The following is a 17,852-nucleotide window of genomic DNA, read 5'->3' as shown; positions in this document are numbered from 1 at the left end:
CTCCACATTCCTACTATATGGTTATATGGCTCATACTTAAACATCTTCAATGAAAAGAAACTATAACCTCCTCTTAGAGCAACCCACTCTTTCTCTCACAGGACATCTTTCTTAGAAGGTCCTTTTTTTCACGTTAAGTAGAAATATGTTCCCATATATCTGATCCTAGTTTTATTCTTTGATGTCCCACAGAACAAACCTAGTAATCTTTCTCACCGACTAGGCAATATTACAGTGTCTCTGCAGTGCAGCCTAACAAAGAGGTCATAAAACTTGAGTTTTCTGTAGCTCAGTAAAATTCCAAATGCTGCCAAAATCATAAAGCACTCACTTTTCAGCCATTGGACACCTTGGGCAACTAAATCCCCGGTGCACAGTGAAACCCATTCTTCAGGAACTAGACTGCCTATTGCTCTAAATGACCACACTGGATAAAAAGGGATCTAAAATGAAGGATTTCTTCTTCTCATTGTCTAATTCGCATGTTAAGGCATTGAAACAATTCTAGCAAAAGAGATAAGAAAGACTAATGGTGCCATTATGATTAGTGGGCTAAACCCTAAACAGAGAACACTAAGACAAGCTTTCATTACGTCAACAAGAAAAATTACAAAGGAAGCTATCTTTGAAGAAGCAGGTGATTTGAAGTCCAAATCTGAGATGTCAAAGAAAACAGAAATATAACAATACAGAAATTATTTCTATGGGGATTCATATTGTTGCCTTGGATAAATTAGTCTCACTAGACCTCACATGATATATTTACAGACATCTTTACAGGAGATTGGACCCATGTACTTTGAAAGGCCCAGACAATTTTGACAATGATATTCCCTTATCCTAACTGGTGAAAAGAATTTTGACTCAGGCACCCATCCTACTGCTTCCTCCAAAGAATATGATCCTACTCACCACAAAATCTTCTAATTGTTATTCATGTTAGCTAGATTTCACAACTGGAAGCTACCATACTTTAGTCAGTGTGATGTGAAAGTACGAAATATATAAAATATATGAGAAACCAAAACTACCACAAAATTATTCAGTCCCCATAGTAAGTATTTTCAAGTAACAAAAACAATTCCTAAACTTACCATGCTTCAAAGCAGGAACAGACCTCTTCATTGACACAAAATAAGTGTCTATGACCTGTACGGCACCATACTGGGGATACAAAAATGAATCAAACAAGAATCCTACCTAGAAAGAGTTAAAGGTCTAGTAATGGAGATGAGACATGTGCCTACAATGCAAACTAGAAAAATGGTACCATAAAACAAGATATGGCTAAAGTATTATGGCAGCTCAGCAGGAGCAATTACTTCTGACACAAAGGGTCTGAGGAAGCTTCAGGGAGATGGTCCTGCCTGCCTGAATACTGAAAAGTGGATAACACTTGTACATAGATAAGGAGAAAGAGCAATCCAGGCAGGAGGCAGATTAGGAAAAGTGAAAAGGAAAGAATCCATGAAGCATGGATGGAAAACCACAAATCCAATTTAGCAAACTTGTGCCAAACTGCTCAATGGGAGCACCACTGCTATTTTGGCTAGGTCAAATCTCCAATAGGCAAGACCATCCATTTAGCACTTTTGGCCCCCACCAAGTGTCCCCAGTGACATGCATGCAAAAAAATGTCCCTATACATTTCCAAACTCTCCCTGTTAAGCATTCTAAAAGTAAACAGTATATAAAGGGCATTGTAAGAAATAAGTTTAGAAGTTTAGGCCACATCATGGGACTTTAGGAATTTTGCCTTTTTCTCTGTGAAATAAATGATAAGCTTTTTAAAAGTGGAGGATAAGGAAAATGGCAGAATCAGAAGTATATTTCAGGGAGATTAATCTAGTAGCCATTTATAGAACTGGATTAGAGGGGGTAACAACTGGAAATAAGGAGGCCAGTTAGGAGGCTATTATAGTGGTAGAGGAAAGACCTAATTAGGACCATAACTATTCAAAAGGTGTTCTGTTCAACAGCACACTGTCCAAACCAATTTTAAATGACTCCAACAACCATGTATCCCTTGCTTTCATAATTTACTCCAGTGTAACATGTCACTACCGCTCATATCAGAGAAAGAACAGATTTCTGTGTGTACTGCAACAATGCCCCCCACGGTGTAAAGCTGAGCTGAGGGTTTCTTGCATAGAAAATTTTGTATGCAAGTATGCAGGTAGGTACCCTGCCCTATTACATATGGACTCATTAGGAAGCACATTATTTGTTAAGGAATTAGCATTACAAATCAACTTAAAGTAACAACTGAGAATAGGTGATTCAAAATGAAAGCCAAGATTATTAGTATAAGTCTTTCAACAGGAAAAAAAATCCATCAGACCTAAGGGAAATGGCCAGCAGCTCTCAGTTCGGTGAGGTGAATGTGCAATACATGAAAAGCCAGAGGCTGCTTTTAGGGACCTTCTTATTTGGGGATCCAAAATGAGCTCCTCAGAGCTACTAAATAAGCTTTAGTGACAATAATAATTAGTAAATAACTATGTAACATTTGAATGCCTAATGTGCATAGGCACTGTATGAAACCATTTAATATTCACTCAGACTTAGAACTCAACAATAACATCATTTTACAGACAAGGAAACCAGAGCCCAAAGATGTTAAATAACTTATCCAAGGTTAGTCACTCCTAAGTCACAGAAACTCAGGTCAGTCTGATTGCAAACTGTTCTTTTTCTGTGGTATTCAATTCAGAAATCACTATGTGACGACAAAGCAAGCATTTAGAAAACACAAGTAAATGGGGCTGGCAAAGAGGTGGACAAACTTGACCAGCTAAGGTAAAGAAATCCTACATGGAGAATAAGGAGCATAATATAAAACCAAGTGCTAACTTCTGAGAAAGACCAACAGAGCCACTAGGATGAGCCAGTGTGGCTGTGAAGAAAGGAGAGCACCTCATTTTAGCAAGGTCTTCAGACTATCTCCCAGGTAAAAAGAGGTACAGATAACGGACAACAAAAACACAGTATCTTTCTCTTTCATTCATGAACTGTCTGAAGGTTTAGCATGTGCTCTGTTATAGTGAAAACTTCAATACTATAGTGAAAAAAATCTCAAAATCAAGTGATTTTCATTTGTAAACTGACAAATATATTGCCTTTTTCCATTGCATACCTTGAAATATTATACTTTCTCCTCTAGAATATATCATAGTTATATGTTTTGGAAATCAACAATGTAATATCCAACCTCACCTGGTAACATTAGCTCTACTACTGCCCATTCCTGGCCCTGCTTTCGTCCCCAAATATGGACAACAAAACACCCTCTTCCATTTACCCAGTTAAGGGAGGAAGAAGAGTAGATACCCAAGTCTGTGCTGCAAAGCTAAAACAATCTATTTGCTCTACCAAATCCTCCTTAATGTTGAACAACTTTATCAACTCTTGCTGAGAATTTTTCAACATTTACTTCTGCTGATTCCAAGATGGTATTTTACATATAATGTTAAGATATCAGTATAATAACAATATAGTTTTTTCTTAAATTCAATTTCTTCTGCCATAAGAAGACTTCATTTCCTCTGTTCAGCAATTTGTTTCCACTCGTTATGGGGAGGTAGACAGGAGAGTGCAGTGAGTCCTGATCATAAAACGAAGCGGCAACAATTTTGACTTTCCTCTTAACAAGCTGGGTCAGTGAATAACTTCTTAACCTAACAGTTATAAAATTCACTATTTGTGAATGAGGATGAAAAGGGCCCTAACGACTGAAAACCAGGAAGTGAGCATGCAGCAGGCTACAGAAGAAATGTATCACAATTCTGTGGGTGACAACAGGAGTAAAGGGGAATGTGCTTTCCTTGTGCCCACAGATCCCCAAGGGCAAAAGGCCATGAAGTTCTGAAAACTAATTGGTCCCCTAGCAGAAATTTCTGTTCTAAGCTACAGTTAAATGGGGCCTTGTCTATATAAGCTCCAGCCTTTGAGAGTGAACACAACCCGAACATCTTTATTCCTGTTGCTGGCCATTAATACAAATGCTTTGACCCTTTGGTTATAAGAAATACTCATAGTTTCTTATCGCTCCCCCTACTTGGATGTCTAAATGACACAGTACCTGGATTCACATGCAAAAAAGGCTCTCTCTTTTATTTCTTTACTATACCCATATATACAGGTACTATCATGTTCACACATTTTACAAAATACTTATAATTATAGACATTTGGTACACTACCCCTGAGAAATGCCCAGAATGTGGAGAGGAGCACAATTGTTTGCTGGGTAACAGAAATATTTTATAAAGCTATTTCTGTTTTATTCTGGAAACTGCATACTGCATGGTGTGGCCTCCTTGATAAAAACTTCACTAACCACATGTCTTTTAATTTAAAGTACTGCCACCCATATATTTCTTATCTTCTTAAAACCAAAACAAAATAACACTGGATTTTAAACCAAAGAAGAAAAGTTAAATAAAAATAAATTTCAGTTTCAACGGGTAAAGTTGGCATATAAAAATCATAATAAAAATAGCTGCTCCTTTTATTAAAGCAAGTTCAAGAGCTATGTAATGTGTTTAAGATCAACTCAAACAAATAAATTAATTACTCAGATTCTACCAGGTTTTGCCCTAAAACAAACAACAGGACAGGAGCCAATGAGATGAGGACTTTGTGCCAGTCTGGCCAAAACATGAAAGGGTCAATATAAATTCATGTCGTGATTATTAATAGAAAGTAGAGTTAGAAATGACTGATCATTACATAGACCAGTAAGCTTCTATTATGTACAACAGTAAATTTATATTAAGATGATACAGATTATCATCCTAACAATGTTCAATTTCCTGTGAAATAGTATCTCAGATTTTAAAAGAAAAGCTAGCCAATATGAGGACAATTGTACAGTATCATTCAAGGTTAACAATGTATCAATAACATTTTTTTCATACCTAAAGGTCAGTATTCGGCAGAGTCCTATCTGTTTATGCTCATGAAACCTGTGCTCTGTGACTACTGTTAACTTTTATGACTAGTTTTTAACTTCAATAAACACACGGTTTTCTAGCTATTCATCCTTTTCTTTACACTGCAGTTACAGACTGAAAACAGGGAACAGTCAGATAATACATTTTTCCCCCAAACTTAACTAGCTGCCACTTATTACTGTCATTATCTTGGGCGAGTTTACTGAACTATTTGTGCCTCTATCTTCTCAGTCTGTAACTGGAAATAGTAAGTCCTTTCAGTCACATACTATTAGAATTAAATCTACAAATATTTGTCAAGTGCTTATGCTATGGTTTGTTTGTCCCCACCAATACTCATGTTGAGATGGGGCCTAGTGGAAGCTGGTTGGGTCAGGGGGTTGGGTCTCTCACGAATGGCTTGGAGCCCTTCTCTAGGTAGTGAGTTCTCTGGCAAGACTGCATTAGTTCTCGTGGGAATGGACTAGTTCCCTCAAGAGCTGGAGCTCCCCTCAGGTTTTACCTCTTGCCACATGTTCACTTCCCCTATGACCTTCCACCATTTTGTGACATACCATGAAAGCCCTCACCAGAAGCTGTGTTGATGACAGCAACATGCCCCCTTGAACTTCTCAGCCTGCAGAAACTCGAGCTAAATAAACCCCTTTTCTTTATATATTACCTAGCCTCTGGTATTCTGTCATAGCAACACAAAACAGAAGACAACCTAAAAGCAGTGTGTGGCACCTAGGGAGCGCCATCAACAGATGTCTGTTACTGCTATTCAAACCTAGGTCCACACACACTTTGCATATGTATTTATATATAAATTAACAAAGACATTAAACTTAAGGAGTATTCCAGCCAGATCTTTCATACCTCACGGAATGTCCATGTTAAAGCCAATTTTCATTTTCAGAGATTATTAAACTTTTATACTAAACAACACTAGGTACAAAGTGTTTTTGTGACTAGGAAACTTTCAAACTTCAGTAGGCTTATAAGTATCTATATGACTGATTCAAAGGAACAGCTTGTTGAAAGAAATAAACCAGCTTTCAACAAGCAGTTTTAAAAGGATAGTTTAGGCTGGACTAAAATAAGACAAGACACCAATTATGACTATATCAAGAGAGTTGGTATCTAAAAAGAACATTATTTGTTTCATGGCATTGCAATAAATTTCCACTTATATCATAGACTGAAGCATTAAACAAATAAACAAATGAGGGATAGGATGGAGAAAGTAAGATTTAAGAAAGATTTAAGCCCAGCTGTGGAAAAATAATAAATTTACCATGTAAACTGGTAACATGAGAGGCAAGACTAATGTTCTAGAATATAAAAATAAAAAGTTCTAGAAAGTGAAATGTATTTTTAAAATAGAATATCCAAATATAGGAAAGTAAACAAATAATTAAACTCATATAAAAGCCACGCAAGAAAGATGAAACTATATAGCCAATAAAATAATTCTTCTACTTTAATCAAAGTAGAAAAATGTTTACACAAAGTAAAATAAAATGTGGTAAATTGTTACATAAAAAATGTACATCCTTACTAGCAATATTATAGGCAAATTAAAACCATTTTAAGGTCCTATCAATATAAGAAATCTAACAAAAATAATGGCAAAAGAAAACTGGATTATGGCCGGGCATGGTGACTCATACCTGCTGTAATCCTAGCACTTTGGGACGCCGGGCTGGAAGGATTGCTTGAGACCAGGAGTTCATCACCAGCCTTAGCAACATAGCGAGACCCTATCTCTACAAAAAAAATAGAGGAATTTGCCAGGCATGGTGGTGTGCACCTGTAGCCCCAACTACTTGAGGGGCTGGGGTGGGAGGATTACTTGAGCCTAGGAGTTTGAGGCTGCAGTGAGCTATGATGTCGTTACTACAGCTTAACCTGGGAAACAGCATCAGATCCTGTCTTAAAAAAAAGAAAACTGGATTATATAAAAGAAATTTAAAAAATTTATGAGGTGCAACATAAAATTAGCATATATCCTTCAACCTATTAAACTACTTTAGGGATATAGTTCCTTATTTTGTTGTTATAACTGAAACATTTTATAAACCATAAAATTTTAACACTAAAATATAAAGAAGAAATTAATACAGTCCCATATAAACAAAAACTGAGAATACTTATTGCTATCAGACCTGTCCTATAAGAAATACTAAAGGAAATCCTCCAGGCTAATATGAAAGGACACAAGATAGTAACTCAAACATACATGAAGAAATAAAGGTTACCAGTATAGGTTAACTACATGGGTAAAAAATTTTTTTAAAAAGTATAAATATATTTTTGTTGATCTCTTTTTCTAAATTTGTTTAAAAAAACTTTCAAAAAAAATTTATATTGCAATAGATTTAGGGGTACAAGTGGTTTCTGGTCATGTGGATGAATTAATTGTGTAGTGGTGACATCTGGGTTTTTAGTGTACCCATCACACAAATAGAGTACATTGCATGGGATATAGTTCTATAATAAATAATCCAAACTAGGGCGAAAAGTACATGTTTAACGTATTAAGAAAATTAAAGTCTAGAATAAAGGAATAAGGAAATAGTATATTAACCTAATATACATATGTATGCACATACATATGTACATGTATAAAATTTAAAGTGCAGTAATTCAAGAAAAGTGTGGAACTCCTGAACTTCTGTTTGCCATCCAAAATGTACATCCTCCTGCCTAAATGGGGTGTGTGTGTATGAGAGGACAGCATACGGTTTTCAAGGCACTGGGTAATAGACAACCAAGGACAATGATCCTTAAAAGACAGGAAACAAATGTGCCCTACAATTGTCCCAGCTTACTGCCTTGTGAGAACCTCTAGTGGAAACAGACACGGTGTGGGGAGACCAAGATGGCTAGAGTTCATGGCACAAAGTAACAGGGAGAATAGTGTAGCATAGAGAGAGAGAGATCTCTGAGATCTGCAAAGGGCCCTCCCTCAAGCAGAGTACTGATCAGCCCATGAGCACGCAAAAGTCAATCAAGTGAAACCAGGGAAAGAGCCATCAGAAAGAATTAGAAAGAACAGTGTCAACACCTACCACATGATCCAACCATTCCACTCCAGGGTATTTACCCAAGAGACAAGGAAAAATATGTCCACGTAAACATTTGTACACAAATGTTCATAGCAGCATTATCTGTAAACAGCCAAAAATTGAAAACAACTGTAAAAAGTCCAAATAACCACCAACAGGTAAATGAATAAACAAACCCTGATGGATTCATACAAAGGAATAATGCTCAGGAACAAAAAGAAATAACTATTGATATACACTACAACATGGATACATTTCTTAAATAGCTGTGTGAAAGAAGCCAAATTAAAACAGTACATACTGTATGCTTTTACTTATATAATACTGGCAAATGCAAAATAATCTATAGTGACAGAAAGCAGATCAGTGGTTGGGGAGTGTACAGAAGGGGCAGAAGGGAGAGAATACAAAAGGATATAAGAAAACTTCTTGGGGATAAAGAATATGTTCACTATCTTATTTGCAGCGATGGTTTCATGGTTATATTCATTTCTCAATCCTCACCAAACTGTACACTTTAAATATGTGTTGTTTCCTTGCATATCAATTAAATCCCAATAAAGCAGTTGTAAATGTCAGATTACATTGTAATGTGCATATATTGGCCACAATGATCAGAAGTTTAGAGTCATCTACATAAAGTTTAAGATCTTTGGAGTTTTGCTTAATTACCTTTTTTGTTTTTTAATTCTGACACTTACAGAGTTAGTTAATGTAAGGAGACATTCTTATTTACTAGAAATAGGAGCTGGAGGAGAGTTTGGCCATGATCATAATGAAGAGACATTTTCATACATGTACAGTAATGTCCTAGGCCTTCACACTCACTCACTGACTCATCCAGAACAAATTCCAGTCCTGTAAGCTTCCACTCATGGTAAGTGCCCTATACAGGTATACCACTTTTTAACTTTTATAATGTATTTTAAATACAGTATAAAGTACAAGATGCATATACATGTAATACATGTACACAAAATGTATGCAACATATACAATACAAAATAAATGGCTACATCTCATAAGATGTATATCTCTGTTCTACATTTATCATTCTCAAGCAAAAGTCTCACCAGCACCAACATGAGAGAATATACTTAGAATAACAAGATACTTGGAAAACAGGAAGAGATACAAACAGAGAAAGTAGAGAAATGTTTTTTTAATTTTACGAGGGCAACTAGAGTGCTCCTTAGGGGTGAAACATGAAGGGAAACCTTCTACACAGGAAGGATAACAATGTTTGGAAATTAGCCCAGTCTAACAATTTCCAGAAACAACAGTTCTTTTATGATCTATTGAAACATTCAAAGCAACACTTTGGAAACCCAAATGAACACCCTTCACATATGTGATGTTCACTTAAAAATCCTGTATAGGTGTGTGTGTGTGTGTGTGTGTGAGTGTGTGTGTTTACTGTTGTTGTTATAAAAAGTTAAGTCATTCTTAATCACAAAAAGTAAACTGTTATGGGGGGGGGGGGGCAGTGGTTCACACCTGTAATCCTAGCACTCTGGGAGGCCGAGGCAGGAGGATTGCTTGAGCTCAGGAGTTTAAGACCAGCCTGGGTAATAACGAGACCCCGTCTCTACTGAAAACAGAAAAATTAGCTGGGCATTGTGGCACATGCCTGTAGTCCCAGCTACTCAGGAGGCAGAGGCCAGAGGATTCCCTAAGCCCAGGAGTTGGAGGTTACAGTGAGCTATGATGGGCCACTGCACTCTACCTGGGCAACAGAGGAAGACTCTGTCTCCAAAAAAAAAAAAAAAAAAAAAAAGTGGGGTGGGGGAAAGATTGGTTTCCAAGGGCTGCCACAACAAATTACCACAAACTGGGTGGCTTAAGTCAGAAATTGAAGTGTTGACAGGGCCATGCTCCCTCTAAAGGCTCTTGGGGAGTCCTTCCTTGCCTCTTCTAACTTCTTGTGGTTGCTGGCATTCCTTGGCTTGTTAACGTATCGTTCCAATTTCTGCCTCCATCATCACATGGCTTTCTTCCCTCTGTGTATCTCTGTGTCCTAACCTATTTTTATGAGGACAACAACCACTGGATTTAGGGCCCACCCTGGGCCAATATGACCTCATCTGAATGTGATAACAACTGGAAAGACTCTACGGTGCTAAATAGTTGTAACACAATGGCAAGTATTTGTATATCTAATCATGTCTAAACCTAAAAAAGGTACAGTAAAAATACGGTATAAAAGATAAAAAATGGAGCACCTGTATAAGGCACTTACCACAAATGGAGCTTGTGGTACTGGAAGTTGCTCTGAATGAGTCAGTGAGTGAGTGGTGAGTGAATGTGAAGGCCTAGTACACTACTATACACTACTGTAGACTTTACAAAAACTGCACACTTAGGCAACACTAAATTTATAAAAAAAAAATTTTTCTTCAACAATAAATTACCCTTAGTTTACTGTAATTTTTTTACTTTATAAACTCAACTTTTTAAAATTTTTGACTCTTTTATAACACTTAGCTTAAAATATACATTGTACAGGTATACAAAAATATTTTGTCTTTATATCCTTATATAAGCTTTTTTCTATTTTTCAAATTATTTATTTTTTACTTTGTACACATTTTGCTTTAAAACTAAGACACAAACACATACATTAGCCTACGCCTACACAGGGTCAGGATCATCAATATCACTGTCTTCTACTTCCACATCTTGCCCCACTGGAAGGTCTTCAGGAGCAATAACATGTATGGAGGTGTCATCTGTTATAACAAGGACTTCTTCTAGAATACCTTCTGAAGGATCTGAGGCTGTTTTACAGTTAACTTTTATATAAGTATATAAAGAAGATATAAGTAGATAGAGTACATTCTAAAATGATAAAAAGTACAGTACATTAAATACATAAACCAACAAATAGCTGTTTATTATCATTAGATGACTGGTAGCACAGTAGCACTAGCATCACCAGAAACACATGAGTAATGTGTTGTGCTATGACATTACCACAGCTACGACAATGTCAGTAGGCAATAGGAATTTTTCAGCTTATTATAATCTCATGGAACTACCACAATATATGTGGCCGAAATGTTGTTATGTGGCCCATAACTGTATTTCCAAATAATGTCACAATCACATGTAGGATTTTAACATATCTTTTCATTCTTCAAGGAGGAAGTAGTGAGGAAGAGTGAGAGCTCAGTTAACACAGCAAGAAATATCTTCACTTCTAAATACTTGGTGATGGTCATTTCACACTGAATCAAGAAACCTTAAAATGGCTGGCAAAATGCAAAAATTGGTTTCCTTTTTGTTTCTTTTTTCTAATTTCAAAATTACATTTGCAACAAACACCCCAACAATTATTCCATCCTAACGCCCTCTCATTAATAATTTTCATTCTCAAATATATTATTTGAATTTTGGGAGCTAAAAAAAAAAAGGAAAAATATAGCTTGTTTAAGTCAAAAGTGAATTGCTTCTAAGGGGGTATTAGTCTTGTCCTTTCAAAGTATCATTTTAAAGGTATTTTATAATCTTTAATATGTTTATGTATACACTTATTTACATATACAGACAACACTATTGTTACAATGTACTCTTAGTGCAGAGCTGTGGCTTCTCATTCAGTGTCTAGTATGTGCTAATCAAATAAAATTAACATAATGTGGAAAATAAAAACTTAGTGCCCATTCTCTAGATTTTCAAGTGGAAAACAAAATGTTTGTTATTAAACAGTGAAATATATTAATACCTACTAGCTGAAATTAAATAATGATACCTACTCTATCGATAAGGAAGAAAATGAAGACAGTTACATTAATCATCCAACATTCAAATAAATTCAGAGACTGACACTTTGGTGACAGATGACTGAGGGTGCATTCTGCTACCAAAGCAAATGTATCAAACAAATGTCTCTGGTTCATAGAATTTGTCTGCAAAATAGTAGCTGGAGATATTTGTTTAGTATACTCTTTTGTAATTAAAAAAAAAACAACTACATATTTCATAATTTGTTTAATTTTATGTGGCATGTAAACAAGTGTCAGAATGGTCCTCTAATATACCCTTTTAACATTCTGCATTGTGGTGGCACAGATGAGAAACCAGAGGAATTTTTTTTATAATTTCTGATAATGAGACAAAATATGGTTATATTTTAGGAGCAGATCTAGATCTGGTGCAAACAAACACCAAATCTAATACACTCCATGTCTTCCAAACCTAAAAATGACCATGTATAAGGGAGAAAAATTAAACACAGACATTATACCTGATTTAAAAATAATAATAATAGTACTAATAAAGAAACATCTCTCTAGAACTGAAGGCACCACTATCAATAGTAAAGGTTTTGTGAGTACAGGAAACTATTCTTATAGAATGGGTGAGGAAATACTAAACTTTTGTTCACATGGAAAAGCGCCATTCATCTGAAGTACTTAAACCTCATTTTGATTAGTGAGAAAAAGCACATACTCTCAGGATCTCTTCCAGGTTTAAGTCTCTTAAGATTCAAGGATGCAGTGACTGCTCTTTCTTTATCTTGGTGAATGCAAACAGCGTTAGATCTAAATGAGTTTTCACTAACATATATTCTGCACTCCCCTCCTCCAATGCCCCTCTGCACTGAGGGGCTAAAATTATATTCGAGAAGACTATGTTTCCAATGCACTTAAATCAGCATCTTTTCTATCACAACTCTCAAATATTACATCAACTCTGAAGTGTTAATGTACATTATCTGATGGGTATAAAAAATGCCAGTGATAAACAGTGAATAACACATCTTTTTAAATAGATAGAACTCAGGTGTTCCAAATCTGCTGAGCAATCTACCAAGTCACTAGAAATAAAGATGAAAGTGGGGGTTAAAACCAAATAATGATGCATAATAGAGCCATCATATTTAATGAAATCTAAGGCTCCACTTTTTTGTAAGACACACTATATCAAACCTAGATCTCACTTATTTTAAGATGCAGTATTTTGTTATACGCCACCATCAATTATCACTATAAGTTTCATCACAAATTCAGAGATGTTAAGGGGCAGGGGACTATTTTTAAGAATTAAAGAAATTTGGTATTTCTCCAATAAGGACAAGAAAGCAGGAAATAAAAAAGTTTTTTTCATCTGTCACAGTTGAAAAATCTTATTGGCAAAACCTAGTTTATATTAAATAGTTAATCCCACTCTTTAAATGCATTTGTTATGATTCACATTAATATTGAGTATAATTACTCTACCTGCAAGTGGACCTCAAAGAGTTAACAGTATACTGTGCCAACCATTTGGAAGAACACGAACACAGAAGGCACCTAACTAGCTTACAGCTTGGCCAAACGTCACCCATTCGAGTTACTTTTACCAATCCAGGGAAATTAAAAAAATTTAAATTTGGTCCCTTGAAAAACCAGTAGTACACATACACCAAGAATTAGCCTGTGGCCCCCAAGCTGATCATTTTCTTTGCATTAACTCAGGGTGAATAATGATCAGAAGGCAATTGGCAGACACACACAGCCCCCAGCTCTGTTTGATGTATGATCCTGTGACAACACGATTAGCAAGATCCATTTCTCTTACACCAAAATACTGAGTCCAGATGTCATCCTGGTGCCTGGAAAAGATGCTACACAGTGACAGCTGTTTGATGCGTCCATGCTGAATAGTTGCATTCCAACCAGACACATGCTTTGACCAATGAGATATCAGTGCACTCATAAAGAAAACATTACCAAAAATAACCTCTGGCCACCAAAATTAAAAACTAGCACTCTCTTGCTTTTTGATCTGCCTATATCACAGTAAATAAGGGGCACTTTTGCAGAAAGATGATAAAGGGACTACTGTATTTTATGTAATTAAGCAATAAGCGTATAGAAGCGATTAAGTGTATAGCATGAAATAGCAGTAAGCATTGACCACAACACAAATTACTCAACACATTCATTCCACCACAGTTTTTTAATTGAAAGAATTGGTGACCTAGATAAAGCACTGAAGTGAAAATCAAGAGAATTTAAAGAATAAGATGTAGTAGCTACAAGTACAGCCTTTGGGCCAGAACTGGGTTCTATTCCCAAAGGTTCCACTTATCAGCTATTTGACCCTGTGCAAATAATTTAACCTTTCCAAGCCTCAGGTCCTGACATGCAAAAATAAAAATAAAACCTATACCTCACAGGGCTTTGACTTTGTCAGTAATCAATTAGATAGTGCAAGTAAAGCTCTTAGCTCAGTACCTGGCACAGGATAAACACGCAAAATGGTATGTGCTACTTATCATTAGTACCAATTATAGCACTATCAAGCTATAGGAGGATAGCTTTTTCTTTTCCCAGTGAAGAAAAGAAAAATCTTCTTCTGAATTTCTTTGGTATTTTGCTTTTGTGCCTCTCTCCAAACACTTTTATTTTACCTTGCTGTATTTATTTGTATTTTATCCTGACTCATCCACCCACTGTCCCCATTTACTTTAAAAAAACATCTTTGTATTCCCACCCCTTGGTAGCTAACATGGTACTGAAAAATATTTAAGTCCTATAGAGGTGCTAAAGAAATATCTGAGCAATGAATGCACATAATTCTGCAGGTTTAAGATCTTCTGGGCCTTAGCATTCACTGCCTGCCACCCTGCACACTGGTGACGTTGAGTGGCATAAAGTTGGAAGGCTAGGCGGCAGCAAGAGGTCCCTAAGCATTTCCATTTCCCTCCATTCAGAAGGATGCCTCTCCATAAATGCATCAACTCCAAAGAGACACTAACGTGCTTCTGTGGAATTCTGCCAGCCTGACCCATAAATATTCTTATCAGGAAGAGTCAAAAACTATTTAATTCATTATAGGCTGAGAGTTTAAAAAGCAATAGAGGATTAAGCAATGCACACTCCAGCACTGGCCTACAAAAGGGCACTGTTCCGGTTACTACAGCTGCCTTTGTAATGGAAAAGGAAAAGAAAAGATAAATATATATGGAATTCTATATTAAAAAAAATATATATATACACATGCATATATACACACACAAACCCAGATTAAAAGAAAAAAAAGATTCCATCAACATTATGCAAGGGGAAAAAAGGAACACATTTCAAAGAACTCAACTCAGGAAAAAGATACATGGAACACAGACCCAGACTAGGAACTGAAGCTGCTCAGAATATACCTAACAGAAGAGAAACCAAAGAGGGATTGCCAGAAAAAGAAGTAACCAGACTGATTGCTAAAGAGAAACCAAAACAGTCCTCTGAATTCAGCAGTGACTCAACATTCTAGGTAGGAGAAGTCACCATGTAATGGCACAAAGAATTCAACAGGGCTGAGTGAACATGTTTGCATCCTGCCTGTGTCAAAGATGAGCATCCACCTCCCTGACCTGGGGACATCCACCTCCTTGAACTGGGGACAAATAACCTGGGCTTCTGATTAATCACCACCCTGAGGAAGAGTTTAAGAACCGTCACTTCTAAAACACACTACCTGGTGCTTCTGGGACTCGAGAAACAAACCCAAACACTCTCTCTCTCTCTCTCTCTCTCTCTCTCTTGACCACTTTTAATTCTGCATCTGCAGCTGACATATTTTTACCAGCAGTATCAAGACCTTGTCTATCCCCAGTTCAATCTCCTAATACCTACACAAATCATATGGTATTTACTTCTCCAGAGGCAATTAATTATAAACTCCAGAGGTGCAATGAAGACAAAAGAATTTGCCGTACACACATAATTAACTTATTGGTGTATAACTGTATTCTCTCGGAGAGAAAGACTGAGGAGGAGGGGTTGGGGAAGGAGGGAAAATTACTTTAAACATTGCTGGCTATCTATACACCCCTGCGACCTCCCAGTTCCACTCGAAAGAGAAAGGACTTGACTATAAAGTGTTCCTGATCCTAGAGAGTGCATCTGACCACCCTACCCTGAAGCACTTCAGTTTGAGCAAAATGACATTGAATGGATTTTCATCGGTAATTTTCACTATATACAATTTTCATCTCATACTCTGACCTTAGACTCCACAGTAAGATACAACTCTACTATACTTTGTTATTCTGATATTTACATAAAAAACCAAAACTTCCCTATTTGATTAGCTACAGAGAATATGAACACCATCTATATAAGTTTGAAACCACAGAAAAATAGCTCTTCCAACTGCAGGAACATTCACACAAAGACAAGACTCATCACCTCCAAATTTTGAGTCAGTTTTATTCTTTCATTTGAAAATATTCCTAAACAATCAACACCATAGAAAACTTCTCTGTTCCATAATAGTCCCAATGATTCCATTCAGATGGCTACACTGACAAGGCCACAACTGTAAGATGAGAGATCAGGAACCCATATAACAAAGCATGTTTGGTGATCATTCTGAGTCCCTGAGCATGCCCAAAGCAGTTACTTGCCTGTCTAATCCCTCTGTAATCCTCTCCTACTAGAGAGGCATATTCTGCCTCACAAGCGTTTGTTTTTTTATACTAGCCCTGACAAAGCAAGGCCTCAAGAAATTCATTAAAATTTCCTCTCCACGAAAATCTTCAGTAAAAGACGAAAGATTTATGCACTCTGAAGAAAAGCCAGAGTATCCACAGGTTTTATTAAGGGAAAAGTATAAGGTCCTTTGAGAATGAACAGTGAACAAGATTGAAAAGACAGACTTTGATTACAATCAGAGAACACAAACACTGCCTCTAATAAGGAAAGATGGAGGGTGACAGGCTGTTAACGAGGTGCTGAGAGATAGCCCAACCCTGCCAACTATTCTAGCTCAGTACACATCCCAGATTATGCTGCTGTGGAGCTATAGCATATTCAATTATCTAGCCCAATTTTACCAGGAAATCCTCTTCCATGCTGTTCCATGGGGCTGCCAGGTATGTATGGAAGGGTTGAACAGATGGAATGTTCTAGAAATTAAGTTTCAGATGGTGCCTAGTCTTCAATGAATTCTGTGGATGCATTTATTCCGCACCCCCACACCCTTCATACCAAAACCAAAGCTTCAAGGTCTATTATAAATTGCAGGTTTTGAGGGCAATTCCAAACATAAACACTGATAACCCACATATGTTTGGCTTTACTCAGACCTACGATGTACCTAGATTGCAGAATTAAAGGACAATAATCTTTTACACCTGTTGATTCCTTAGAACGATGGAAAAAAGGAAATTGATGGCATTAAGTACCTTGTGACACTACCATCCAGAAATTGGGTCCTTCTGGTCCCTAGCATTGATCACCAAAGAGAACTAATAGATTTGTTAGAATCATTATTAGCACCTAAGAGTTATTAGACTCTCATTAGCAGAGTCCAATTACAGACAGAAAGACAAACCATTTTAGCTGAACATTCATACCAACGGGAAAAAATAGAGCCTTCTTAATCACTTTCATTATCAAAACAGACTCCCTGCTGGAGCCTTTTAATTGGAACTCTACCATTTTAAAGACATTTGCATTTTATCAAACTATATTGACAGGGCTAATAGAAATAGCTTCTAGCTCCTAGCTTCACATCTCCCAAATACAAAAAGGCAGCTGTGGTGATCAACTGAAACAAAACAGGAAGACCAGGATAGGAAGCTGGGCCCCCAGCAGGCAAGCATCTGGTTGGAAATCTCACCATACTGTGAACCAACCTTTCTCTACTTCATCTCTACTACTTTAAAATGGAGGAAGGAACAGGGACAGGACAGTGAGAGAAGAAGGGAACAGTACCACATCTAGTTTCTATGTATGAAAATGTCCCAAAGATAAGGGGATGTCATCTACTAACAAATGAACAAAAATCAGAAGCAATCTAGATGAGTATGTGATGATGAATAGTTTTGCATGCTAGACATTTTATACCCGAGATATATGTCTC

At 36.7% G+C, this 17,852-nt stretch overlaps 1 protein-coding gene and 1 pseudogene across 1 annotated transcript in view; both read right to left on the bottom strand.

Annotated features, from left to right (window-relative positions):
- The window catches only part of SND1 (staphylococcal nuclease and tudor domain containing 1), a 423,230-nt gene that overhangs the window by 294,775 nt on the left and 110,603 nt on the right, over positions 1-17,852 (bottom strand). The gene's annotated exons all lie outside the window — the stretch shown is intronic.
- On the bottom strand, positions 16,467-16,572 carry LOC138377642 (U5 spliceosomal RNA; annotated as a pseudogene).

Source organism: Eulemur rufifrons, chromosome 29 (genome assembly GCF_041146395.1).
Source record: "Eulemur rufifrons isolate Redbay chromosome 29, OSU_ERuf_1, whole genome shotgun sequence".
Lineage (NCBI taxonomy): Eukaryota > Metazoa > Chordata > Mammalia > Primates > Lemuridae > Eulemur > Eulemur rufifrons.
Note: the sequence above shows the minus strand (reverse complement) of the source record. Positions and strands in the feature narration are given on the sequence as shown.